The sequence below is a fragment of the Ursus arctos genome, unplaced genomic scaffold (assembly GCF_023065955.2).
Source record: "Ursus arctos isolate Adak ecotype North America unplaced genomic scaffold, UrsArc2.0 scaffold_29, whole genome shotgun sequence".
Taxonomy (NCBI): domain Eukaryota; kingdom Metazoa; phylum Chordata; class Mammalia; order Carnivora; family Ursidae; genus Ursus; species Ursus arctos.
In genome coordinates this window covers 15740503-15767942 of record NW_026622974.1, presented here as the reverse complement: position 1 = coordinate 15767942, position 27440 = coordinate 15740503, and the positions used below count along the sequence as shown (strand labels likewise).

Genomic DNA, 27440 nt, shown 5'->3' with positions numbered 1-27440 from the left:
TTTTAAATACACAATTACAATTTTCAAATAATTGCAATTTAAGTAAATATAACAAACATAAAAATAATATGCTTCTCTTAAACCAATAAGTTTCTGACCTATTTTCATATACTTTATAATGATAACAGCATAAACAGAAATACAGATCTCACATACAAAATAAGATGGGTAAAATTGTGCCCTAAACAGAAATATTTCACTATTTGGCCTTCTTGGTATTCTTGTTCTTGATTTATTTTATTTTCCATTCTTCAAAACAGAAATGAAACAATACTTCTTTTATTTCTTATTTCAATGTTATTACGGTATTCCCTGATTTTTAATGGAGCATGTGTAGTCTCACAGCCTGACAAATCTGGCAAGATTTCTTAAACAGAAGTAACGCTCCTTGACCAACAGGTGTTTTGTTACTCTCACAGGCTCAATCACATGAGGGAATTAAAAGTTCAAATGAAGTTGAGCAAACTTTTTTCAGTCTAAAGAATATTTTTGTTAAGATGGTTCAACCAATACTTCTGAAAATAAAACATAAGTCCTGGGATGTTAAATGACTTTCTAATTCTCATGTATTACAAATATTGAATATATTCATTTGTATCTATTCTATGGAATATTTTGATATATTTAGAAACAGAGTAGAATTTATAATCAATAAAATTGGAGTACATTCTGGTTTTCTCAAAATATGACATTTCCACTCTGTAAAATTTACCATAACCTAAGATTTGTCCTGGCCCCAAAGATTTAGAACATCAAAGCTATATAATCAGAAGTTTCAACCTAGAGTCTATAGCTTCTGGTCCTTGGGTAAACTGCAGAAGTTCATAAGGCTTAGGATATTACTATATGAAAAATATCCATATTTGTTACATATTTGTATTTTTCTGGGAGAACTTATTAAGAATTCAAAACAGGTTAAGAACCACTAATTTTTAATTTTTATTGGGCATTGTGGATTATACAATTGTTTAAAATATTCAAGAACCTTTCACGTAGGGGCACCTGGGTTGCGCAGTCGTTAAGCGTCTGCCTTCGGCTCAGGGCATGATCCCAGAGTCCTGGGATCGAGCCCCACATCAGGCTTCTCCGCTGGGAGCCTGCTTCTTCCTCTTCCACTCCCCCTGCTTGTGTTCCCTCTCTTGCTGGGTGTCTTTCTCTGTCAAATAAATAAATAAAATCTTGGAAAAAAAAAAACCAAAACCTTATATCCAGACAAGAATAAGCATGTGACCCAATAAAATATGGGTGAATGTGATATGTGCCATATCTGAGCAGAAGCTATAAAGCATTTTGAAGTTTCAGCATTTCCTGAGTTAACTTCTGCGATCAAACTAGAAAGCCCAGATGGAGGCTGCTCCATCAGCCTGGGTCCTGTGATGGAACAATACTTAAAATATTGAGGGGATTCTTTGTGTCTGCAGGAAAAGTTATCCTTTGCTGACAAAGTAAGATGGTCAGTTTCCACATATTTTCTAGGGTAGACTAAATTAATTTCCCTGTGCTTGGGTTAAACAGTTAATCAATTAAAAAAAATTTTTAAAGATAGTATTTATTTATTTATTTGACAGAGGCAGTGAGAGAGGGAACACAAGCAGGGGGAGAGGGAGAGGGAGAAGCAGGCTTCCCGCTGAGCAGGGAGCCTGATGCGGGGCTCAATTCCAGGACCCTGGGATCATGACCTGAGCAAAGGCAGACACTTCATGACAGAGCCACCCAGGCACCCTTAAATTTTTATTCAGTATTTTCCACGCTGTTCCATAGTGGCTGGTATGTCATCATCTATGATTGCCTCCACAGAACTTTCTCACCTTTTCACAAATCCTTTCTTATTAAAATCAGTTCAAACACTTTGTTTCCAGTCTAGAAGAAGGAATAAGGACCATATTTACCCTCCCCCTGAAGCAACAAGAAAAATACAGACAAAATATATGAAACAAAGGTTTTCAAGATCCTAGATAAGAGGCAACAAAAGACAAAGACCTGAGAGATAGGAAACAGAGGAGGCGAATCTTATCTGACAAAAATCCTTCAACTGATTTCTTAAACTGCTAATATTTGCAGCTGCAAATTAGTCCTTGAAATAATAAATTTAAACCCCCAAACATTTTTTCTTTAATATTGAAGGTATTTTCATTTCTTGGGTAGCCTCATCAATAACCACTAGATAGTCCTATACATGTATGTTGATTTAATGATAAAACAGTGAAAGTATCTATTCTGCAGCCAAACAATATGCAGTCTGTTGAACTGTAGAAAAAATTACATTCAGATGACAATTAAACAGCTTCTGAGTGTGAGTGATCTTTGAAGATTCTAACTTGAAACACTTCTAAAAGAACTTCCACATGAGTTGGCTTACAAAATCCAGCTAGTTTCTTGTTACTATGAACACTGCATTTGGAAACTCACATTTCATCCTAGTATTAAATCATGACATTTTTGCTGTGGACAGGGTAAGAACAATCAGGAACTCTTTCACTGAAATTGAAGACTTCATGACTCTAAGATTCTATTAGGAAATGATACAGCTTTCCACAAGTATATATTTAAGGGAAATATTAGTGGGTATTTTTCTTTAGAAAATCCCCAAAGTAGAAAATAGGCAAGATATTTTGATGTGTAAATTTGCTCTCAAATGTGACGGTTATGTATAAATACGTTTCAAAAAGCAGAATACAATTTTTATTTAAAAATTTTTGAGACTTGTTTTGGAATAGGAAGATATCTATAAGGAGATTTCAATCAGGAGAGGAATGGGGGAAGGAAGACACTGGATTCTCTTCCCAGATTGTCACTGGCTGTCTCTAAGGCTTGGGAGCAGCGCCATTAATTAAGCTGTGCCTTTGTTTGTGCATTCTTAAAATGATAATTTTTGAATTCTCTCCCAATTAGAAAATTCTCTAACATTATGAAACAATCTAAGAAAGCCTTGCATGGGAATAAAACATAGCTGTCAAGAATGTCAAAACGTTACACAGCTTTCAAACAGTTAGCGTGTCATAGTGATATGTGGGAAAACCAAAATGAGAAGTTTGTAGTTTTCATTTTGAATTCAAACTTGAATAAGTTTCCCATAAATAAATATTTCCAGAGCTAATAAATTCTAGATGTTGTAATGTATAAAAATGCTAATGAAGGATGAATTCAGTTTTAAACATTTTGTTTTTGTTAAAAATACACAGCAATTCAACTTGTATATTCCCAGACAATAAACATTAGTTAGAAACAGTCGGGTAATAGACCTTATTTGTATGCAGTTGACAGCATTTATATCAATTCTTCTCTAAAGAATATAAAGAGCAGTGTCTACATATCCATACCTTGGGCAGCATAAAATCCAGTTGGGAATGGGTAGCCATTCACTTCTCGCTTTCTTTGGTATTGACTCAGGGATTTCAACATTTACTTCAGAGTCAAAAAAGCCATTATTTTTTATCAGTGAACACTTTGGGGTTGCTAACGCACAAATAAATGTATAACTTCCAGAATCATCATAATCAATATTTTGACGTTGTAGAATAAACAATCAGGTAATTAAAAATCGATACATTAAGCTACGAATAAATTAAACTGAAAAATGAGTTTTCAGTTTAATCATGACCATATTTTTACTCTAGTGAGGTCACTTTTTTTGATTTACTATATATTTGAGCATTTCACCCTAAAACTATGTGTTTCAAATAGCTATAAAGAGAATATGTTTGCGGTGCCTGAGTTACACAGTCGGTTGAGCATCCAGTTCTTGGTTTTGGCTCAGGTTGTCATCTCGGGGTCACGAGCTAGAGCCCTACGTTGAGCTCTGCTCTCTGCACAGACTCTGCTTGGGATTCTCTCTCCCTCGCCCCCCGCCCCAAATAAATATCTTTTAAAAAATGAGAATGTATTTATCTGGATAATTAATGCTAGCAACCCTCAAAACTTAGTAACTTAACACAATAAAAGTTATGTCCCTGCTGAAATCCAATCTCATGAAGGTCAAGCAGCACTTTTGTTGGTTTCCTTGAGGTACTAATTGAGGAGTCCAGCCTTCTTCCATTGGGCAGCACCAACATCAGGGAGAGAGAAGAAGGAGTGCATGAAAAATGTCCTTGGGGGTTTTAGGGCCAGGCCTGGGAGTGTAGTTCTCCTCCTTCCACATCTCATTCACTGGAAATGACTCAGATGGTCTCAGCCTAATGCAAAAGATGGCTGGGAAATGCCATTTGTGTGACTGCTTAGGATGAGGCAACAGGAGCAGAGAGCATCTAGTCAGCTTCTACCACAAAGAATACAATTTTAACATCTTTAAATTAATGTTTTTTTATTCTCCCTCCAAATTCGTGATCCCTGTTAGCCATTCTGCCCTTCCCTGGCTCAAGTCATTATAGCTATGAGGGCTTGGGAGATCCTGGTCTTGCCAAGGGTGGAGCTAAAACTAAAATCCCAATGTAAGCCAACTTCCTTGGAAAGATAGAAGAAATTTACCCACTGGGGAAGAAAGATGGTAAAGAAGTTCGTCTATAGCAGTGTAGACCATGGGTGATCTAATTTTTTTAAATTAAAACGTTCTTTTCACAATGTTGGATATCAATTATTTTTCAATAAAAAACCCCAAATTTCATGAAAAGGCAAATTAAAATGTTTTTAACATTAAATCTCTTTCCATGGCTGTATTATCATGGCATTGAGAAATAAAGTATATTTAATTCATTTAAAAAATCCATCTTTTTCAATGTCAGAATACTTTCTACTGATTTCATGACTTTATTACTTTTGTTTCTTATGTTGCAAAGAGAGAAGTGCTATGGAAGGAGAGGGTGGATAGGAAAGGGGAAGGTGAGTACCAATAAGGAAAGGAGTTGTGTTCAAATTCAAGTCCATCTTGTACTAGCTAGATGATGTTGGATAAGGCAAGTTACTCATTTTTTTTTCTCCTATAAAATGAGATAATAATACTACTCCATAGGTTTGCTTTGAGAATTTATTTATATAAAGTGCTTAGAACAGTGCCTGGTGTAATGTAAATGTTAGCCAAAAATATTAACATACTATGTGCTTTATAAACATAATGTAATATATTAAGATAATATATGTAAAATATTTTAAAATTTACTAATGTCGCAAAACATTCATTCCCTTAGAAGTAGAGTTTTATCTTCTTCCTCTGCACGTTTGCTTTTAAATACTTTGTTGTGAAGAATGTCTCCTTACTAGTGTTAGTTAATATCTGAAGGCATAGCATGCCCTCAAGGACACGTTTGTAAACCCATATTTCAATATCCTCTTGTGTGGTAAAAATAACTTATGATAGATAGCTTCTTGGCACATACCATTAGATCATCATTCTATTACCTTTTAATGTGGCTGACTGTGAGTTCATACTAGGAACAGAATAGTAAGCTCTACCTATTGTTCTCTTGGGTTTGCATTATTAAGGTATATCTTTTGAAAATTTTTTGCAGGAATAATTTAATAAATGTGACCATTTCATTAGATGATGTGCATGATTTTATCTGAAATCCATTAATCAGATAACACGTGAACTGAATAATTCTGTTTCTCCTTCGTTACTCACATACTTCCAGTGCGAGATGCCACAGGACTTTTTGTATCATTACTTTTGTGTCTTGTATGTTTGTGCCTCTGATGTTGGGTGAGTTGGAGCAGTACGGTAGTTTCTGGCCACATCATTTGTACACTGAGATAGTTAGCAAGTATTTAATTCCACATAAGAATAACTTCAAACTACATGACTATAGCCCACCAAACCAAAACTAAAGGGATCCCCAAGGGCAAATCCTTCTAGCCAGATCCACAAAATACCCATGGATACTCCAACACTACCTACTGTGAAGAGAAATATGACGGAGAGGAGTCTGTGTGGAATGAAACAGGGGTCTTATCTGGTTGCAGGTAAATTATCAAAAACATACACCGTATAAATACATTGCTAGAGTCCCTGCTGGGGCCTTGAAAGAGGTCCATGCACAGGAAAGATCCTGAAATTCAAGGTTTACTAGTGTGATATTATATCTATTTTTGGGTAGAGGGCTATAAATAGCAGAATTCGATAATTCCAGGTGCAAAATGCAGATTAACTTGAACTGCCCCAGAGTATGATTTTCTGAAGATCAAGGCCAAGATGGTTTAATTTGCCCTTGTGGTAACAGGAACGGTACTCATTCTGGTGGGTACTTAGCAATTACTTACCTAATAGTATAATTTTAATTAGTTTACTCTATTTCTTGATCTCAAAGCCAGACAGTTGTGCATTTTGTTGTCAGATAGCATATTCTGTTACAGGAGTAAAAGGAGAGTTTGTGATTTTTTACTGCCAGAGTAGGCTCCTCCCCCAAGTTTTGATTCCCGTTAGTGTATTGTGATTCGTATTAGGCATTAGAAGCTCTTCATGGTTTTCTGCTGAATGGATTTCTTAATACTGAGCCATGAATGTCAACTGTGTATTTCTATGTTTACCTATAGATGAAACAGTTGAGCAGTATTGTTAGGATATTTTGCAGAAGAATTTAAAAACTACATTTAAGACTTTTTTCCTGCTCTTTTTCTATGGACTTTGATTTTGGAAAGTGCTCAAGAGTCTTTAAATTTGTTCTCCAAATCTCATTTGAGTTTATAGCTTACTAAAAGTTTAAAATCTTTGACAAAGTCATACAGTATTAATAAAATTTATAAAATATTAATCTGGCTAGGAATAATTTTAATCTGTTAATACCTGATATTATTTCTAATTCGTCTCTCCCTCCTTCCCTCTTTCCTTTCCTTTTCCTTTCCCCTTTCCCACCATTTCCTCTTCTTTCTTTTTCTTTCTTTCTTTCTTTCTTTCTTTCTTTCTTTCCTTCCTTCCTTCCTTCCTTCCTTCCTTCCTTCCTTCTCCTCCCTCCCTCCTTCTTTTCCTTTTCCTTTCCTTTCCTTTCCTTTCCTTTCCTTTCCTTTCCTTTCCAGAAAATATCAACTATCAAACAGATAATGGCTTGTCATTGACCTCTGTCACTTAATAATTCCTTGCTCCAAAGGAGGTCTCTTCTCTTATGGAAAAATCAGACTTCCTTGATTTGTTATAAGTGAATGCTTCAACTTTCTGGAAAGTGGTGGGTTTGGTCCATGTATCTTGAGCAGTCACCCGTACTAAATGATTATAGGTATATTATATATCAATAATCTGTTATTACCAAAGGTCTACGAAGACATTTTGAAATGAGAAGAATCTGATATTTGTATAATTTCGTTGGGGGTCCTATTCATGAAAATAATTGAAATACCTGATACAGTACTTCTGATGAATCAAGATTCTTTAAATGACATTCAAGAAAATAATGAAAGGACAAGTGTCAAAGGTCTAATAAGCAAGTTGTTCTTGTTTCTTTCTGGGATACATCTTAGGTCAGTTTTTCAAAGACTCTTCTGAGAAGTAGGAAGCAGTCATTTCTTCCTCAAACCAGGATGTCAGCGTGTTCCGAGAACACCTCACATGCATGAGACTTCTTTAAACTTTCCTGATTATACAGGGATTTCGGAGATTTTTGTTCAATATGTGAATGAATAGTAACTTAATTATGACACTCCTGAGAATGAATTTGAATTCACTCATCACTCACTCAACAAATTCCAAAGAAGCTTTATAGTCTTGTTTGACCAGCTGTTCAACCCTGGAAAGCCAAAGTTGAGCACATTCAGCATCGTATGTCATAGGAACTGTGTATAGGAATTAATTCTATAGAACAAACTTCCTCAAAGCACGCACTTTTAGCCCATACATGCCAAGGAGGTTGTTACCACTGATGATACGGTAGTAGGTAGTTAGAAAAGTTGGTTGAGTGGACATTTTATTTTTTTTCATTTCACCAAAAGTTGGATACTATGTTTTCTCATGGGAAATTTCTTTAAAAACATCTCTGTTCTGGGAATGGTTTTGGAATTCACACACCAAGGTTGATGCAGAATGTCTGGGACAGTATTAAGAGTTATTTTTAACACATGACAGAAGTCATGCTGTGGGAATTCTGAAATGTGAAATAATAATTCTCTCTGCAATCATATCTTAGGTAATAAAAATAGGTAATGTCCATTCCTTGTGTCCAGTCTTGATTTTTCACAAATCTAAAAATAGCAAAATAAATAAATAAATAAATAAATAAATAAATAAATAAAAATAGCAATCTTGGGAAATATAAATTCAGCATCAACATTTACTAAAATGAATGAGATTTGATACAAGAAGGGTTTGATTGAAGCCAATTAGACGGAATTAGATCTCAGTGTAGAAAAATAGTCCAACATTCTCCTTTTTCCTCCTTTCTCGTTACCCAACCCCCAAATATGTAAGAGTGAAAGGAAATGAATTAAACATTTAGCAAGTGCTTTGCAAATGCCAAGGTATTAACAGAAGCCGGTATCCACTCTTTTAAAAAATAGCAAATTTGTTACTTCTTTTCTGGTTTAACAGGAAGCACATATTTATGATAGGCAATTTGTTTATGGTAGACAACTGAAGGGTATAAAAATATTCCATTTAAACCACCAGCCAGAGAAAACTTCTATTAATGTATTGATGTATCACTTTGCAGGCATTTGTGTGTATAAGCATATGAAAACATTGGTACTTTGCAGATATTTGTATGTGTGTGTGCATTTGAGAATGATGCTGTTTAAAAAATTGACCCATATTCTTTGTGTAATATTATTGTTTTGCTTAATTGCAGGAGATCAGGTATCTTTGTTTTGCTCACTGACACGTTCCGGTGCCTGACACATAGTAGCCATCAACAATTATTTGTTGAACTCGCGGTACAGTATGACTTTTATTCATGTGTCAGTAAATAACCTTTGAAAATATATTTAATGGCTTCATGATAGTGCATCATAACTTAAGTAGCAGCATACTATTGCTGGGAATTTAGATTTTTTTCAAATTTTTGATGCATAAAATTGCCGGGACACCTTTTCTTCATGACTCCTTTTCATGTACAACTTTGATTTTTTGAAATAAATTTTTAAAAAACTGGAATTTGAAATTCGCTATTTTAAAAAGGCTTCTATAAAAATTGACTCATATCCCTCCTTCATGGAAATAGTATTTTCCATTTCCTTTGAGGGAACTTCCCTCTGATAGTCTCATCCAGAGGGTATTGGAGGGATTAGCCCCATCTGTGAAGTGCTTTTTCTGGGCGAGAGTGAATGGTCAGAAATGGACACATACCTTAATTCAGGCCATTGAGGTGAGAAATATTTACATTTTCTGGATTATTGGGAAAATCATGTCTTGTCTCCTTAATGGAAAGGAGGAAAAATAGAGCTATGGGAATTGTGTATGGGGAGTCAACTTTAGGGTAAAGCTAATACTACAGAAAGCAAAGGCAAGGAAGAAAGAATCTGGATTTTTTTTTTAAGGTTTTATTTATTCATTTGAGACAGACACAGAGAGAGAGCATGAGCAGGGGGGAGAGGCAGAGGGAGAAGGAGAAGCAGACTCCCTTGCTGAGCCAGGAGCCAGACGTGGGACTCAATCCCAGGACTGTGGGATCATGACCTGAGCTGAAGGCAGAGGCTTAACCAACTGAGCCACCCAGGTGCCCCAGGAATCTGGATTTTTGTACACTGTATCTAGTTCCTACTTGAAGCTTGGCCTACCTTGAAACCTTTCAGCTACCTGAGCTGACAAATTGTCTCCTATCCCAGGATGAGGTAAGTTTTCTATTAGCTATAATATAAAGATCCTGGTATGATGAATATTCCTCACAGTATATAACGGGATAATTTTTCTCAAATCCACTCAACATTGTGGTCATTATAAATTGGCTGATTTCAGTGCAAGCACATTATATCTCATGTTGATTTGTGTTTCCTCAGCTGCTAGTGAAGTTGAACATTTTGCTTATGATCATGAGCAATATTTAATTCTTCTTTTATGGTTCTAGTACCTTGTGTCGCATTCCAAACACTCAGGTTCCATGAGATACATCAGTCTCCTTGTGTCTGTTTGTTTGTTCTAATCTTTTACTTTGGAATGATTTTCGATTTGCAGGAAGGTTGCAAAGATATTGCAGACAGTTCCCGTATGCCCTTCAGCCTTCTTTCCCTCACATCAACATCTCAGAAAACTATGCTCCATTTGTCAGAACTAAGAAATAAACATCAGTACAGTACTATTAACTAAATTACAGACTCTTTTTGGGTTTCAACAGTTTTTCCATTAATGTTGTTTTTCTGTTCCAGGAACCAATCAAAGTTCTAAATATAACTGTTAGTGAATTTCTCTCTGAAGATCTTCAGATTCTTGCAATTGAATTTCACTTGCCTAAGTCGGTCATGAACATGTAAAGTGCCAAGTGATTTTTAACATTAAGCAGATTTGAGAAAGAACTTCCTATGATAATGCTTTCATTATTTCTGTGTTTACTGTCTGGAATATCACTCGGCGAGTTTCCGGAGTGACTCGGAGAAGATTGACTCTGTGTTTGGCTTGTCAGTAGGCTGGGTCTGTGTTGTGGGTACAAGATGAATAACACAATTTTGGAGGTCCCCTCCAAATCTGCACTCACTTTGGAGTAAGAAGGACTGAACTTCAAATGCTAGGACATGGACCGACTGTGTGTGATCCTGGGCTAGTTACTTAAACATTGGCTTTGGATTCCTTGTCTGTAACCTATCACTTGATTAGGCATTCCAAACTTAACATGCTTAACAAGGAACGCTCAATTCCTTCTCTCTTCTCCTCCCTGTGCTTCCAGTTGTTTCCTCTTCTTAGCGAACAGTGTCACCTTCAAGCCTCTGGAAGCTAGGAGGTGTCATACACGCATTCCTGCCTTCCTCATCTTCCACATCTGGGCATCACCATGTCCCCCCAGCTGACTGTCCCAATGATACCTTGAATTTATCAATTTCTCTTTGTTTCCACTATTAGAATCCTAGTTCATGTGATCCTCATCTCTTATTTGGATTATTACAACAGCTTTCTAATTATCCCCCTGATTCTAATTTTACTCTTATAATCCACTCACCCCATTGGACTAGAATAATATTTTAAAAATGCAAATCATAGCTTTTTTTTTATTTTTAGTTTTTACGTTTTCAAACATTTAATTAATTAATTAATTTTTAAAAAGGATTTATTTATTTATTTATTTATTTGACAGAGAGAGAGACAGCCAGCGAGAGAGGGAACACAAGCAGGGGGAGTGGGAGAGGAGGAAGCAGGCTCCCAGAGGAGGAGCCTGATGTGGGGCTCAATCCCAGGACCCCGGGATCATGCCCTGAGCCGAAGGCAGACACTCAACGACTGAGCCACCCAGGTGCCCCTAAACATTTTTTAATTTAAATTCAATTAACATATAATGTATTATTGGTTTCAGGGGTACAGGTCTGTGATTCATTATTCTTATATAGTACCCAGTGCTCATTACAAGATACCCTCCCCAATGTCCATCTCCCCATTACCCTATCCCTCCACCCCCTCCTCTCCAGCAACTCTCAGTTTGTTTTCTATGATTAAGAGTCTCTTATGGTTTGTCTTCCTCTCTGGTTTATTTTTTCCTCTCTTCCCCTATGATCCTCTGTTTTGTTTCTTAAATTCCGCATATCAGTGAGATCATATGATAATTGTCTTTCTCTGATTGACTTATTTTGCTTAGCATAATACCGTCTAGTTCCATCTACGTCCTTGCAAATGGCAAGATTACATTTTTTGATGGCTGCATAATATTCCATTGTATCTATATACCACACCTTCTTTATCCATTCATCTGTCAGTGGATATCTGGGCTCTTTCCATAATGTGGATATTGTGGTTGGTTCCACTTTTTTGCTTAAAAATTTCCAATAGCTCTCACTTTGCTTAGAATAAAAATCTGATTTTCTTTTTGCTGCCTAAAAATCACTGTCAGATCTGGGCCCTGACTCCCTCTAACTTTATCTCCTATAATTCTTCCCTCCACTCAGGATGCTCCAGCCACACTGGCTTTTGGTCCGTTTCTTGAACAAGTTTCGCTCGGTGCAGGCTTAGGGCCTCGTGTCCTTGCTGTTCTCTCCCCTGGACTAAGTTTCCCTTAGGCTATTTCAAGGCTGGATTTTTCATGTTATTGAAGATCACTTCCAGTTTAAAGAGGCCCTTTCAATTTGTAATTTTAGTAGTGTATATTTGTGTATTTATTTTCTCTTCATCTGTCTTCTGCCTCTAAAGTGTAAGCTCCATGAGAACAGGGACGGTGTCTGTATTCATCTGTCTCTTTGGTGCTAGTACAGCGAGCAGGACCTAACAAACTTTCCGTGAATGTTTGTTGACTGCGAAATGAAGGATAAAATGATGTCAGTTCACCTATTTGAGAACCATTCTGCTGAAGTTGGGAGGATAAAAGGGAGAGAAAATAGGACTTAAAAAAATGTATATAAAAGACTTGCCTACTAGATTTTTCATGACATACCTGAAATGATCTAAGTTGCTACTTTATGGCTAATGAATGGGCTCCCCTTCTGTGACTGTTAACATTTTAATATTAAAACTGAATTCCAGTCCCTACTATTTAATTGTTTACTTGCATCCTTCTTGACTTTAAAAAAGGCTTTAATGCTGGTTCCTGCTGCTATCATCTTCTTCATAGATACCCCACCCCCCCGCCCACACAGGTGTATGTGTGTGTGAGTGCAAGTTTACGATTTCTAGTGGAACATCAGTCTGGAAGTTACTGGTTATAGGCAGAGTTGAGAGTTGTATCTAATGGCTTCTGATAATCAGAAAATGTTATTATCACAATAGACATCTTTAATATATTTTTGTTTTCCATGAACCCTGTTAGGTAACTAATGGTGCTTGAAATAGCTGAAGATATTGAGAGGATGTTGGGCCTCAACATCAGGTGAGAAAACATAGAATTATTTTCTGCCCTCATGTATCTTACAGATAATAGGAGGAAGTGGGCATTTATCACAGAAACACATGAACCTCTGGCTACAATCAGAGACACATGCTGGGAGGGAACAGCTCAGGCTGCTCTCAGAGTGAAAGAACTCAACCTTCTGAGAGGCAGGGTATGGCCAAGGTTGGCAGATGATCTTGCTGAGGAAGTTGCCTGAGACCAGGACGTACCGATGGGAGGTATTAGGCGGATGGGGTGTGGAATGGGGTGGGGTGGGCATCAAGGGCTGTGGGAAGTGTGGAGAAATTTCCAGGCAGAGAATAGTATGTGCAATATCTTTGGGGGAGTGAGTGAGGCACAGGCTAGGCTGGCAAAGTGAGCAGGCAGGGAGAGAGAGGAAGAGGGAAATTTCCTTTAGGAAAAAACTGAGGGGCTCAGAGAAATGGGTGAGAGATCCCACTGAGCCCTGGGACTTGGGGCGAAACATGTGTCATGTAGCGGGGAAATGGATCAACACTTTTCAATGCCCTTTTGTCCACTAGCTTTTCTATTACAAATTTCATACATCCTCCCCAAACATATAACCTCAGTCTAGTCATGAGAAAAATATCAGGCAAAACCAAATTGAGTGACATTCTAAAAATAGCTAACAAGTACTACTCACAACTGTGGCCCATCACAACTGTGTGGCTCACAGGTCTTCCAAAACGAAGGAAGTGTGAGAAGCTGTCAGAGACAAGAGGAGCCTAAGGGGATATAACAGATAAATGTAAAATGCTATCCTGGATGGGATCCTGGGACAGAAAAAGGACATTTGGTAAAAACTAAGGATATCTGAATAAAGTATAGACTTTGAGTAATAGTAGTGTATCAATATTGGTTCATTAATTATAACAGATGTATTATGTTAATGTGAGGATATGAACAAACTAACATCTTTGCTACACATTTTGATTTATTCAAGTAAAATTTCTTACGTTAAACCTTGTATTCTAGCATAGTCACGGTAAACCATTTTCAGTTCTCTCACTGTGCCAGGCTATCTTAGGCTTTTATTCTCCACAGTTCATCCCTCTACCTGAACACTTTTTTGTCTTTTCTGGGCCACAATAACTCCTACTCATCTTTCAAGGCTGGCTCAGCTTTTGTGATACTTCCTCCAGGAAGCCATCTGTGATTTCCTCACTGGAGTGGGTTCCCTATTCCCTTATAGCAATTTATGCCTCTTGGATCACAGCACTAGTCACATTATACTGGGGCCAATGACTTATTGTCTGTGAGCAACTTAAGCATGGGGGGGGGGGCATATCTTTTTTTTTTAAAGGTTTTATTTATTTTAGAGAGAGAGATTGAGAGCACAAGAGGGGGCAGGGTCAGAGGGAGAAGCAGGCTCCTCACTGAGCAGGGAGCCCAATTTGGGACTCAATCCTGGGACTCCAGGATCATGACCTGAGCCGAAGGCAGTCACTTAAGCGACTGAGCCACCAGGCGCCCCAGATGGGCTCATATCTTATTCCTGTTTCTGTTCCTATTGTCCATCACAATGCCTGCACCTGCCACAAGACACTCTAGAATAGTTTTGCTGAATGAATATCTGAACAAATGTTGCTAATTCTTTTAGGAAACCTTGAATCACAGTGCTACAGAAATACACAGGAATGACCTCTAAAAACTTACCTCTTTCTCACCTTGAGATGCTGTGATGAGACAATTTTGGTTATAAAAATAGATAGCTCCATGAGGCTATTGAATGTGAGTTGGTATCCTGGAGTTGGTATTACGATGGATTTTAGTCTTCTTCCAAAATGAAATAAGCAGAAGTAACTGGAGAATTAACCACCCTCTTCCTCTCCCCTAGATGGAAATTGAGAACAAGGGTATTTGGCAGGTAAGTTTATTGTGGGCTTGGATAATTATCTCCAAATTTCTTTTTTTCTAAGGGATCCTCCCTTGAGAAGTACAGTTACTGCTCTATTTAATAATGTGACTCACTATCAGAGGAAGCAGACGTACCACCCAAATTATAAAGCAGCTAGGAGGTAGTTGGGAAACTTCTGTGCTACTTTATGAATTCAAGCTATCTGAAAAAAGTCTGATAATTTGTCTTTGTCCTTCAGAGGAGTGTCCTTTGTCCAACAGTCTGCTTGGGTCATAAGGGCCCTGTGGGACTTGGGGCACCAACTGGCCTTTGGCTCCAAGCCACACAGCGCCATGTTTGGGAAAAAAAGGGCCATGCTTCTCACCAACCATATTGTTGTTGCCCTTCCTTGTGTATTATGCAGGTAGAATGAATCAGATTTAGGGCCCTGTGCTACTAGGCTGGGAATGGGTAGGGAGAGTGGTAGAATATTGTGAATAGGAAATTGGGTATTTCAAAAATTAGAATGGAGAGTCTCAAAGGGGATCCAAGAAGGAGTTATTTTGGAGAGTGCACACACAAAAAAAAATGAGGACGAGGGTAGGGCTTAATTTTTTAGAATTCTCCTCTTGGACTATAAAAGTGTGTGTAGTTCACCATCTTGTTTCCTCTGGAGCCCACATAAAGACAGCAGCGCCTAATCGTGGGACTTTGAGAGGTGGCAGGATGTGGACTTCTCATGGCTGGAGGTGGGTATGAGAAAGAAGAGAACAAAGAAGGTAACAAAGAGGTGGGAAGAGATGTTTGAATTAGACCAAGAATGAATCCATTGAAGTCCAGATTGGCATAAATCAATACTAAACCTTTATTATTTACAATTTTAATCATAAGAATAGAAATTAGAGCCAAGATGAGCATGCCAAATGAAACTAAGAAACTTTGGGTAGCCTACATTTTTTTTTTTTACTTTTACTTTTATAAGGATTCTTATATTAGCTTTTAACTCTACATTACCAATTTGGCTATCAGCGTACTACTTAGTGCTTAGAACATGAAGTTGTCTAAATTGAGACTTTATTTACTTGATATACATTCTAAGAAAATGATCAGTGATGATGAATAAAAGCAGTACTTTAACATTAATCTTCATAGAAGAGAACCTATGCCAATGGGCAGAGAAACTGTCCATTTGTTTAGTTGGGCTTCTAATTGACACACTCAAAGATGGATATTGCTAGGTGGGAGTCAAGAAGGAACAAGAAAAGACAAGAGCTAGAGGTCACATTTGGGTTTCCAATGGGGGTAGTCTTCCAGAGGACATATTTTCAGATTTTTCTTATTATTCACCAACAGCTTCTCTTGGGATTAGCCTCTCCCATCAAACCCCAAAGTATTTGCACTCTTTTTCTCCTTATTTTCTCCAAAGAAGTGTGAACACGTAGACACCATCACAAACTCTACTCCCCACCCTTTTGTTCACTGTTCAGCCTGCAGCCCTCTGCTGTCACCCTGACCACTGACTGACAGGATTGTCTCTGAGGTCACATATGACTTCTTGAAGATCAAATTCAGACAGTGCTTATAAGAATGTATTGCATAGAACTTTTCAGCGCCATTTCATAATCAAGAACTCCGTACTTATTCAAAGTTTTTCTTAGTTTCTACTCTCTGTATTCTCCTCCTGCCTGTGTGATCATTCTTTCTCAGTCACCTTCTTTCCTCTTATGCTACAATGTTGTTGTTTCCCAAGGTAATGACTTTGGCCTTATTCTCTTTGTACTTTGTATACTTTTCCTGGAGGGCGTCTTTGCTTGTATTGTCAGCTATACTAGATGCCTCTGAAATGCATGGTCTAGTCTGAACATTCCTCCTGAGATCTCTACTGGAGTTTCTGGCTCCTTTGAGGTGTTCCTACCTGAATATTACATGGATCATGGACACAACTTGTTCTTCATAGAATTTATCATCCTCATACCACATCCTCAAACCTATTCCCCTTCTTGAATTCCTAATTTCATTTGCCGATATTGTTATTCAACCAGTCCCCAAGCCCAAAAGATCGGGACAGACCATTCGTTCCTTTTCACCTTCTACATCCAATCTGTCACTAAATCATGTTGATTCTATTTCCCGTATCTTTTCCTCTGTATTTACTTTTTAAAAAAAGATTTTATTTATTTATTTGTGATAGAGCGAGAGAGAGCGAGAGTGCACAAGCAGGGGGATCGACAGAGGGAGAGGGAGAAGCCGGTTCTTTGTTGAGCAGGGAGCCCAACATGGGGCTTGATCCCAGGACCCCGGAATCATGACCTGAGCCGAAGGCAGACACTCAACCAACTGAGACACCCAGGCGCCCCTCTTTTCCTCTGTATTTAAAAAAATATATATAATTAATACATACTAGTTATTAAAAATGACACAGTTTGGAAATATAAGGAATAAAAGGATAAAATCCCCCTTCCATTTCTCTTGTCCCTAATTCTCAGCCTACACAATGAAACTCTGTACATTCCAAAGAAATCACTTCCCATGGGCTAGCCTTTGGGTCTAGTGGTATCCACACTCACAGCATGATCAGCTCACGTAAGATGGCTCAGAGAAGCAGACCGTACAGTCTCTGAGTGTGGATTCCAGTTAATTCTGTGTCTGAGATACCCAGAGCATGATGTAAAAGGGTGATCATAGATTTTAGGTGGCCACGTAGTGTTGACCTGATAGAGGGGGCTGTGGCTAGCGGAGGCGAGCAGGGCCTGCAGAAGTGCAGGGCCCAGGACAGGAGAAGCTCTTGTTTAAGGGCACTACTAGTTCCTAGCGTAGTACCGGTTTTCATGTGAATTAATTCAGATTTGGGCAATGCTGAAACGATAGATCATTTTTTTTTTCTTCATGAAATATTTGAGTTGTTACTGTAAACTGGATCCTATGCATGTACTGAAGAATCGGCTGGTAAACAAGACACAGCTCCTGTCTTCAGGGAGTTCTCGTTCATACAAGGTATCATCTGTTTTCATGTAGGTCTTCCCAACGTGGCTGTACAGGCAGCAGCTGACATATTAATATGGACCATTTAGTGTTGACTATATTTCTATGACTATTCTAAATAAATGTTATATTGCTAATACCAGAATAAAATTTCGTAATTATTATAGAGTTTAAAATAAATTTATAGTCTATTGTTAATCTTTCTTTTTATTTAATGATTTTTTATTATATTATGTTAGTCACCATACAGTACATCCCTGGTTTCCGATGTAAAGGTCGATGATTCATTAGTTGCGTATAACACCCAGTGCACCATGCAATAGTAAGGAGGGCACGTATTGCATAGTCTATTGTTAATCTTAAGCAACTTTGATCTTCAAGTGAAACTGGGCTTCCTTTCGAGACCACTGAGGTCCATTATTTAGAGCGCACTGCCCTCTGGTGGTTAAAGTACAGCATTTTTACCCTAGGTTTACCCTACGTTCCCTGAAAAGACCTATGGGTCTTTTATTTATGATGAGATTTTTGACATTCTTAATTTTCTCACTAAAACTTATTTTTTCATTTATTTTTAACTTTTTATTTAAATTCCAGTTAGTTAACATACAGTGTCATTAGTTTCAGATGTGCAATGTAGTGATTCAACACTTCCATACAACACCCAGTGCTCATCAAAGGTGCACTCCTTCACCCCCATCACCTATTTAACCCATTCCCCTACCCACCTACCATTCTGGTAAACCATCAGTTTTATTTATTTTTTATTACTGTTTTCTTGAAGATATGCATTGTTTTTGAAATTATGTGAAAATTAAACAAAAAACTACCTTCTGGAGAGTTTTAAAGAATCCCAGAATCAATTCCAATGAGATTTGAGGAGAAAAACCTGACTAAAGGATTTTAAAACTTATCAGAAAAAATTAACATTAAAGAATGGTCCAGAAATGGAAATGTCCTACCTAAAAAAGCAGAACTTCTTAAAAAAATATAAATACAAAAATATTATAACACAAAGGTATTTTAAAAATACTTTAATTCTAAAAAGGCAGTACTACAGAAGGATAAATGACACGGAACCAAAAAAAATCTAGAGATAATCCTAATAATTTTTTTGGTATTACAAATGTCGCATTTCAAGGCTATTGGTCTACATATCATGATATTAGAATAACTAGCTCATTGGAAAAACAAATTTAAATTTACACCTCACAGCTTAGATGAAAACACTTTCTTGATATATTGAAATTTCAACGAAAAAAATGCAACTAGAAAACGTAAGGATAAGTAATTACATACTCTTAGGTTTGCTAATGGCCTTTGGTGTGACACCAAAATTAGAAATGAAAAGGAAAATTTTTGTAGGTTTGGTTTCAGAGTAGATGGCATTAACAAACAAACATAAAAGTAGAAAAAAGGCAATATATGATAGAAAAAGCTACTATACAACGGTGCTATATAGGGAAGTCCCACATTCATAAAATGGAGAAGGAAACAAAGCCAATTCATAAAGAACTATTAAAGGTAAATGAACAAGAAATGTTCTCTCTGTTTTGTAATTAAAAGAATACCAGTGGGGCGCCTTGGTGGTTCATTGGGTTAAGCATCTGCCTATGGCTCAGGTCATGATCCCAGGGTCCTGGGATTGAGCCCTGTGTTGAGCTCCCTGCTCTGAGGCGAGCCTGCTTCTCCCTCACCCTCTGCCTGCTGCTCCCCCCGCTTGTGCTCTCTCTTTCATTTCTTTCTATCAAATAAATAAATAAAATCTTAAAAAAAAAAATACCGGTGCAAATAGCATTGCAAGATTATTTGTCACATACCAGATTGACCAAGGAGGAAGAATTAGCGAAGTGCCAAGGCATGTTTTAGAAATGGGAGCCTCATCTAATGATGAAGTATAAAATGGTGTAAACTGTGTAGGATTACAGTCATTGTGCATTACAATGTAAAATATGAACATACTTTAAGTACAATTCCAATTATAGCAGTTTTCTAAGAAGACAGTCACAAAACTGAGCAAAAATATGTACTTCTGTGGAGTTTATAAAATTGGCCAAATTGTGTTTTTATTTTCTTTTTTAATGTTTTTGTGAATTAATCTAAATTCCTTTATTATTTCAAAGAATCCTTATTGAGTGTCTGCTCATTGTCTATGATTGTGATAAATTCTGGGGATACAGTGAACAAGACAGACACAGCCCCTGCCTTTGAAGGGTAAAAACCTCCTTTATTGCTTTAAAAATTAGAATAAAGCAATAATTACTTAAACTTACTTTGGCAAATAACTTTAAAGGGTTAATGACATCCATGTTGTTTGTAGACTATTGGCACTAGTAAACTTTGAAAACATGAAAAGTCTCTGCAAACCATGATCAGTAGACTTTTATAGGATTTTGTGTTTGATTATAAATATGGATGCCTCTTTCTCCCCTTTAAGGCATTAACTATTGTCATTACTTTACCCAGAGTTTTCACATAGGAATTTCTTAGTAGTTATGTGTTTTGGGAGTGAGACAGAAACTGAACTAAAACATTTTGATTTAAGAACGAAGGAGTCTTGACAAATAGCAATTCAGATTTTACTCTGGTGTTAACTTAGCTCCAAACACATACCTATCAACTAGAAATCCTATGCCCTGCATTCTGCTGTTGATGAGCTCTTTCTCTGTAAAACAAAACAAAACAACAACAACAAAACCACCAAAAATCCCATTGTGATGAGCACTGGGTGTTACACGCAACTAACGATTCGTTGAACACTACATCAAAAACTAATGATGTACTATATGTTGGCTAACTGAACATAATAATTTTAAAAACCCGTTAATAAACATTAATCTTGTGGGTAAGTTTATAACTTAGGCCTGAGATAGCCTACAGTTTTCATTTCCCAGGTTCTGCTGGCCATCTTACATAGGATTCACATTTTCAATCCACTTCTTGCTTCTGAGAACCCCTTAGTGAGGCAGAAAGATTTTAGTCTTTGCCAATATACTTACTTAGAGAATCCTTTTGGCTAAGTCTTTTCTGTTGAAGATTTTGTTTCTCTTCTGTTTTCTCTGCACAATGCTCGTTGATAGTCTTATAAAGGGAATGAAGCTTTGATGTTCCAAGGGATGGGCCTTGGGCCTTTGGCCTGTGGTCTTTATCTTTTCAGTTATTTATAGTCAATGGCCCCTGCATTCTGAGGCAATGGAGGAATACTTAAAACTCTCTTTAGAACCTGGAATATAACCTAAGAAGGATCTCCTGGTAGGGAGCACCGCCATCACCCTTCCTTTGAAAGATGATTATAGTATACTTCGCAGGCCATAGCAAGGGGGTTCCTGAATAACCATTTCATGTCAAAATGTATATGGAGGACATGTATATATTTGTGTATCAATACATAGGTATATACAAACTAGAATAATCATTTATCTGGAGAAGTGCTTGTTGAATAAATAGGTCTACCCAGTCTGCATGTGTTTCTGCATTCTGAACATGTGCTTCCTATTCTGAGACCTAGTGAACCATGTTCCTCTGGGAATCAGTAAGCAAAAATGTCAGAAAGCTTCACAGCATCTATGATTGATCAGTTGAACTACAGTAAATCCTTTTAGTTCCTTTCTGTTATTTCTGGTTGAAATTGATTATCACAGGAAGAATCTTGCTGCTTTATTGGCGAGGAATTCTTTCTACCCAAGTTGTAAGACTATTATCAGGAACTGTTAGTTGTTTTGATAGTTATCCTTAATCTTTTTCTTTTAATGATGGAAATATTTGGAACCTCTTTGAGGGACAATTTTTTAATATTTGCTAGAATTTTAGATAAATATGCATTATGATTGATCAATTCTGTTTTTAAGATTCTGACGTATAAAAATACGAACATGGTGAGTAGTTACACATGATAAAGGATTTTTATTTTAGTATTTTTGTGATAGCAAAATATAAATAAATATGAGTAAAAAGAGAAATCAATATAAATGCTTATGGAGAGGGGGTGGATAACTATTTTGTTATATCATAATGTGGAATATCATGTACTCTTAAAATGGGAATTGGAAGACTTAATATTGTTAAAATAACAATATTTCTCAAATTGATCTACAGATTCAATACAATTCCTATCAAAAATCCCAGTTAGTGCCTTTTTTATTTTGTAGAAATTGGTAAACTGATCCTAAAGTTTATATAGAAATATAAGGAATGCAGAATAGTCAAAAAATCTTAACAAAGGGAATAAAGTTGGAGAACTCACACTTTCTGATTTTAAAACTTACTACAGAGCTGCAAGAATCAAGACAGTATAGTACTGTAATATAGACATCTAGATCAATAGGATATAATTGAGAGCCCAGGAATAAAACCTTACATTAATAGTCAATTGATTTTCAACAAGGAACTAACACAGTTCAATGGGGGACAATACTCTTTTTCCACAAATGGTGCTGGGCAACTAGATATCCACATTCAGAAGAATGAATTTGGATCCTATTCTCACACAATATGCAAAATGTAAGCTCAAGATGAATCACTGAACAAAGCACAAGAGCTAAACCATACAACTCTTAGAAGAAAATATAAGAGCAAATCTTTATGATCTTGGGTTAGTGAATGATGTCTTAGATATGAAACCCAAAGCACAAGCCATGAAAGAAAAAACGGTAAGTTGGACTTTATCAGAATTAAAAACTTCTGCTTCAAACATCACCATCTACAGAGTGAAAAGACAACCTACAGATGGGGAGAAAATATTTGGAAACATCTAAATAGAGACTTGTATCCAGAATATATGAAGAATTCTTGTAACAAGAAAACAAATAACCCAATTAAAAATCGTCAAAGGATTTGAATAGAAATTTCTCCAAGATGATATAAGAATGATCCACATGCATAGGGAGGGACGCACAACATCACGAGTCATTAGGGAAATGTACATCAAGACCACATGAAATACTGCTTCATAACTATAGAAAGGCTATAGTCAAAAAGGCAATGCAAGAACTGATGAGAATAAAGAATTATTAGAACCCTCATATATTCCTGGTGGGAATGTAAAAGGGTACAGTCACTGTGGAAAATATTTGGACAGTTTATCAAAATGTCAAACATAGAATTACAACAGGGCCCAGAAACTCTGCTTCTAGGTATCTACCCAAGAAAAATGAAAACCTATGTCTACAAAGACTTGCGCAAGAATGTTTATGGTAACATTATTCATAAGAGTCAAAAAGTGGAATCAACCCAAACGTCCATCCACTGATGAATAGATAAACAAAATATGTTAAATCCATACAGTGGGATAGTATTGGTCAACAAAAAGGGATCAAATGCTGATAGATGTAACAATGTGGATAAACTTCCACATTATTCTGAGTGAAAGAAGACACAGAAAACCACGTACTGTGTTACCGGATGTAAATTTTCTCCCAATAAAGTCGTTAAAAAACATTATGTACAGTAGGACTCAAGTTTTGTTTAAGAGCGCATGTGTATCATTGTGTTTAAATATCTGTATCTGTTTTGTTTAAATATATGCATATGTATTTAAAGCATAGAAAAATATAGGGTCGCACATATTCAGTAAACTGTTAATGGTTTTCTTCTGGGGAGGAAGGAAGAAAGATTGGGAGGCAAGTATTCATATCCTACTTTATTCGGTGGTTCCTATTCATTTAAATAGGTTGTAATACAAATCGATTTAGTGTGTTTTTTAAATGCAAATGAGTCCATTAGAAAGAAAGAAAGAATGAATTACTGTAATGCATCATGACTGCAGCTCTTGTTAGTAGTATATCTGCTCATTCATCAACTAAATGACAAACAGAAGAGGTCCCAGAGATGAACAAACAATACAGCCCATGATTTTAAAGACCCATATCTAGTTCATGTGGAACTGTAAAAACAAAGACCTATTTATAATCTGAACACTTTCTTTTTTTAAAAAACATCACCGTTTCTGATCATTCATGTTGTTGGGTAGAAAGAGGGAAAGTGGTATCTTTTTTTACATATTGCAATTTAAAATAATTTTTCTTTATGATATTAAATAAAATAAACCTTAAACCCATTTTCTTTTTTTTTTTTTTACATGAGATTAGCAACTACAATGGTTTTTTGGATGTTTCTTGTGGCTATACCAAACAAAAATCCCAAAAACCCGGCATACTGAACTTGCCTCTAGATCCCTTTACGATCAGCATTCCCTGTTCTGTTAATGTCCCGAGTGCCTCACTATTTTTAGGATGAATTATGAGTTCTTTAAATATTAGTTATTTATCTGGCTATTTACTTGTATAACCAACCAATAATTGGTTTTTGATAGCAACAGCAAGAGTTCTAGAGTCATAGAAAAAATGAACTTTATTTTAACTAAGTTTAATTTGCAGTAAGCATGTTGAAGAGTACTTAGGTATTATTCACAGCCTTTTTTCAGTAGGTCATTGGCAAAATAATTAAAGTACAGTTTGTAGTTCTGAGTTCGCTTCAGTCAGAGGAATGGCAAATACAGTTGGCCCTCGAACGATGCAGGGCTGGGGATTTAGGGGCACTGACCCTCGAGCAGTCAAAAATCCTCATACAACTTTTGACTCCCCCAAGACTTCACTTTTAATAGCTTATTGTTGACAGGAAGCCTTACTGATAACGTAAACGGTCAACTAACACAAGTTTTGAAGGTTCTATGTATTACATACTGTACTCCTACAATAAAGTATGCTAGAGGAAAGAAAATGTTATTAAGAAAAATCTTAAGGAAGGGGAAGTACATTGCAGTACTGTACTGTATTGGAAAAAAATGTGTAAGTAGACCTGAGCAGTTCAAACCCATGTTGCTCCAAAGTCAGCTGTAACCCATATACCATCCTGTCTGCTGAGTGGTCTTCTACTAACAACAAGCTGTTCCGTTCGAAGAGGTATTTTACAAAATTAAAAATATTTAATATAAATTAAAATAATCTTCTGGAATTGAAATGTGACATATATAGCATGAGAATCAAGATATGTTTAACATGCTTGCTTTATATTTTAGAATTTATTTTCATTGTTACATTTTTCATCACTCGTGATATATTTATTGTTGCTAATTTCATGGCACTCTACTAGGTGATGCAGGAGGAAGAGTGAGTAGGATATAGATTCTGCCTTCAAATACTCATGGTCTTTCTAAAAAGACAATCTTATAAATAAGTAGTTATGGAGGAAAGTGAAAGAAATCCCCACAAAAGTAATAGCAAAAAATTAATCAAAAAAAGATCTGGAGACAGAAATGTATTCAACCAAGGTACATAAAAAGAGAAAGCACTAAATCATTTTATTAACCCATTTAATACAAAGTTGGTTTTTTAAATTGCAACAAGGGCCTTGAAGTCATTAATAAAAATTATAAAACCGTCAACTACTTCTACCTGAATCTTGAAATCCTGTTTTAAAAAGAAGATATCTCATTAAAAAATGATACAAATTCAAATGATAATTTTAAAATCCAAAACTACGGCATCAAAAGGAAAAGCAATGTGAATACTTTATATTTTCCTTTTTATTCCCCCAGAATTTAAAACAACCATCTTAAAGTGAACAAATAAGTTGACTCTGAAGAAGAGTATTAGATTCAACTTTATGTTTTCAAGGGTAGCTTATTAAAGCAGCTGATGTCACACAACTCTATTTAATTGTCAGATCTCCAGACCCCCTCCAACTTTCACTCAAAATAGAGCTATGTGAACTTCTTGTTGCCAGGGTCCTCCGCTCACATCTCCCTGGAAGCTCTTTATCATTTTGAATTATAATTATCTGTATACATATTTTTGTCCAGACTATAAGGTTCTTGACGACAGGGACTCTCTTTATTCTTGCATTAGGCACAGAATCCTGTGTAGTTCCTTATACAAACAGGTGCTTAGCATTTATGGCATGCATAAACGATCTACTACCAACCCAGGAAACTTAAACTACTTGAAATTTACATCCCCCTCCCCTGCGCTGCAAAACTTTGACTTGGAGAATATTTCTCTGAAATCCCTGGGAAAAGTTAATCGGAATCTAAATCTACCATGTCACTTCCTTTATACAGTCCAGTGCAACTATTCTTCCGGGTCCATAAAAGTGTCTGGGACATTTGCCAGAATGTATTACTTTAAAATGTAAAGTTTCAGCACTTAAAAAATTGTTTTCCCTTTTAAATACGTTCCCAATAATTAGGATTTCCTGCCATCAGGTAGCACTAACAAATATAATACCTTAAAAAGGAAAAAAAAAAAGTTTTCTTCTAAATCCAGATTCTAGTTTTCAAAATAACTTAAAATTATCAACTAAGCTTAACACTAAACAGATGTCTAATTAGAGATATTTGAAGAGACAACGGAAAACCTTGGGATTTGCTCATCTACCACATTTTATTGAACCTAAGATGCCTTTGATTTTAACTGGCACCATTCTTTTATGCACCTCTAAGAAGGAAAAGATATTGCCAATTAAACAATAATATAATGCTTTCTTATCATTTAGAATAGTTTTCAGCTTTATTGAGGTGTAATTGACAAAGAAAACTGAAAGATATGTAAAGAGTACATTGTAATGATATGATGTATATATACCGTGTGAAAGGAGTCCCCCCCCCTTCCCATATAATTATCATACCCATTTTATAATTTTTTTGTTTGGATCTAATATATAACCTGGTGACTATAGTTGATAACATGGCACTACCTAATTGAAATTTGCCGAGAGTAGAACTTAAATTTCTCGCCCCAAAATAATTATTTCTATAATCATTGAAAAAGGTTTTTTGTGATTGTTAGAGACAGATGTTTATACTATATTACATTGCTCTGTTTCCATGCTTTTCTGGATATATGGTAACTTTTTATTCAGTGCTGAATCATAACACAATCTTCTGAGGGCGTTCTGTTGCAGTTAAATGCAACATGCATGCTCCAAGTGCACAGAATTATTGAAATTATGACAACATAAGTAGGTACCTCCAAGTTGGTGCTGCTTAGGCATAAATTACTTTGCTAGTGCCACCGGAAGGACGGAGCTTTAAGATGACTTATTAAAGTACTGATTTCAGAGATGGTTTGCCATTTTAGTGTAAAGGAATTTGAAATTAGGATCAGTGAAGTACAGTATCCTTAACTTTTACTGTGTTAAGTCAACTTGAGTTTTAGGTGATCACCAAAAGCCCTTCTCTGAGCTTTGGGCTCATTTTGCTCAGCAATCTGTTTTTTCACTCTCCTTCTGAGAGCCTTTATTTCAAATCAAAAAAAGCTCTTTAATTTGCTCTCCCAGCACTGCTGAATATCTACATTACAGCCTTTGACCCAAGTATTACAACCCATAAGACTAAAAAAGAAATGAAGAGACAAGTCCACAGAACACTGAGCTTAAAAGTTCTATGACCAGGGGTGCCTGGCTGGCTCGGCCCGAAGATCATGAGACTCTTGATCTCATGGTTGTGGGTTCGAGCCCCACACTGGGTATAGAGATTACTTAAACAAATAAATGAACTTAAAAAAAATTCGATGGCTAGATTCTTTCCAATCATAGGAAGTAATTTTCAACTTTGTTCTTTAAAGGAGTGAAATCTATGTCTCACGCCCCCACATTATCTTTGTAGCTGTAATTACATTCTATGGTCCATGTCTTATCAAAAAGAACTTGACTGCTGGGACTTCTCTTTCTCGGCTAGCAGTAGAACATGGTCACCATCTTTCTTATAAGGCTGAAGGTTTATTGGAATTTGAAAGTAATACTCATAGGAAGTTCCACTT

General features: G+C 36.4%; 1 long non-coding RNA gene across 1 annotated transcript; it reads left to right on the top strand.

Moving 5' to 3' along the window:
• Positions 1-645: 645 nt before the first annotated feature.
• Positions 646-26216, top strand: LOC130542008 (uncharacterized). Its single transcript, XR_008956220.1, has 2 exons — positions 646-12848; positions 14707-26216. It is a non-coding gene; the product is annotated as an uncharacterized LOC130542008 (long non-coding RNA).
• Positions 26217-27440: the final 1224 nt, after the last annotated feature.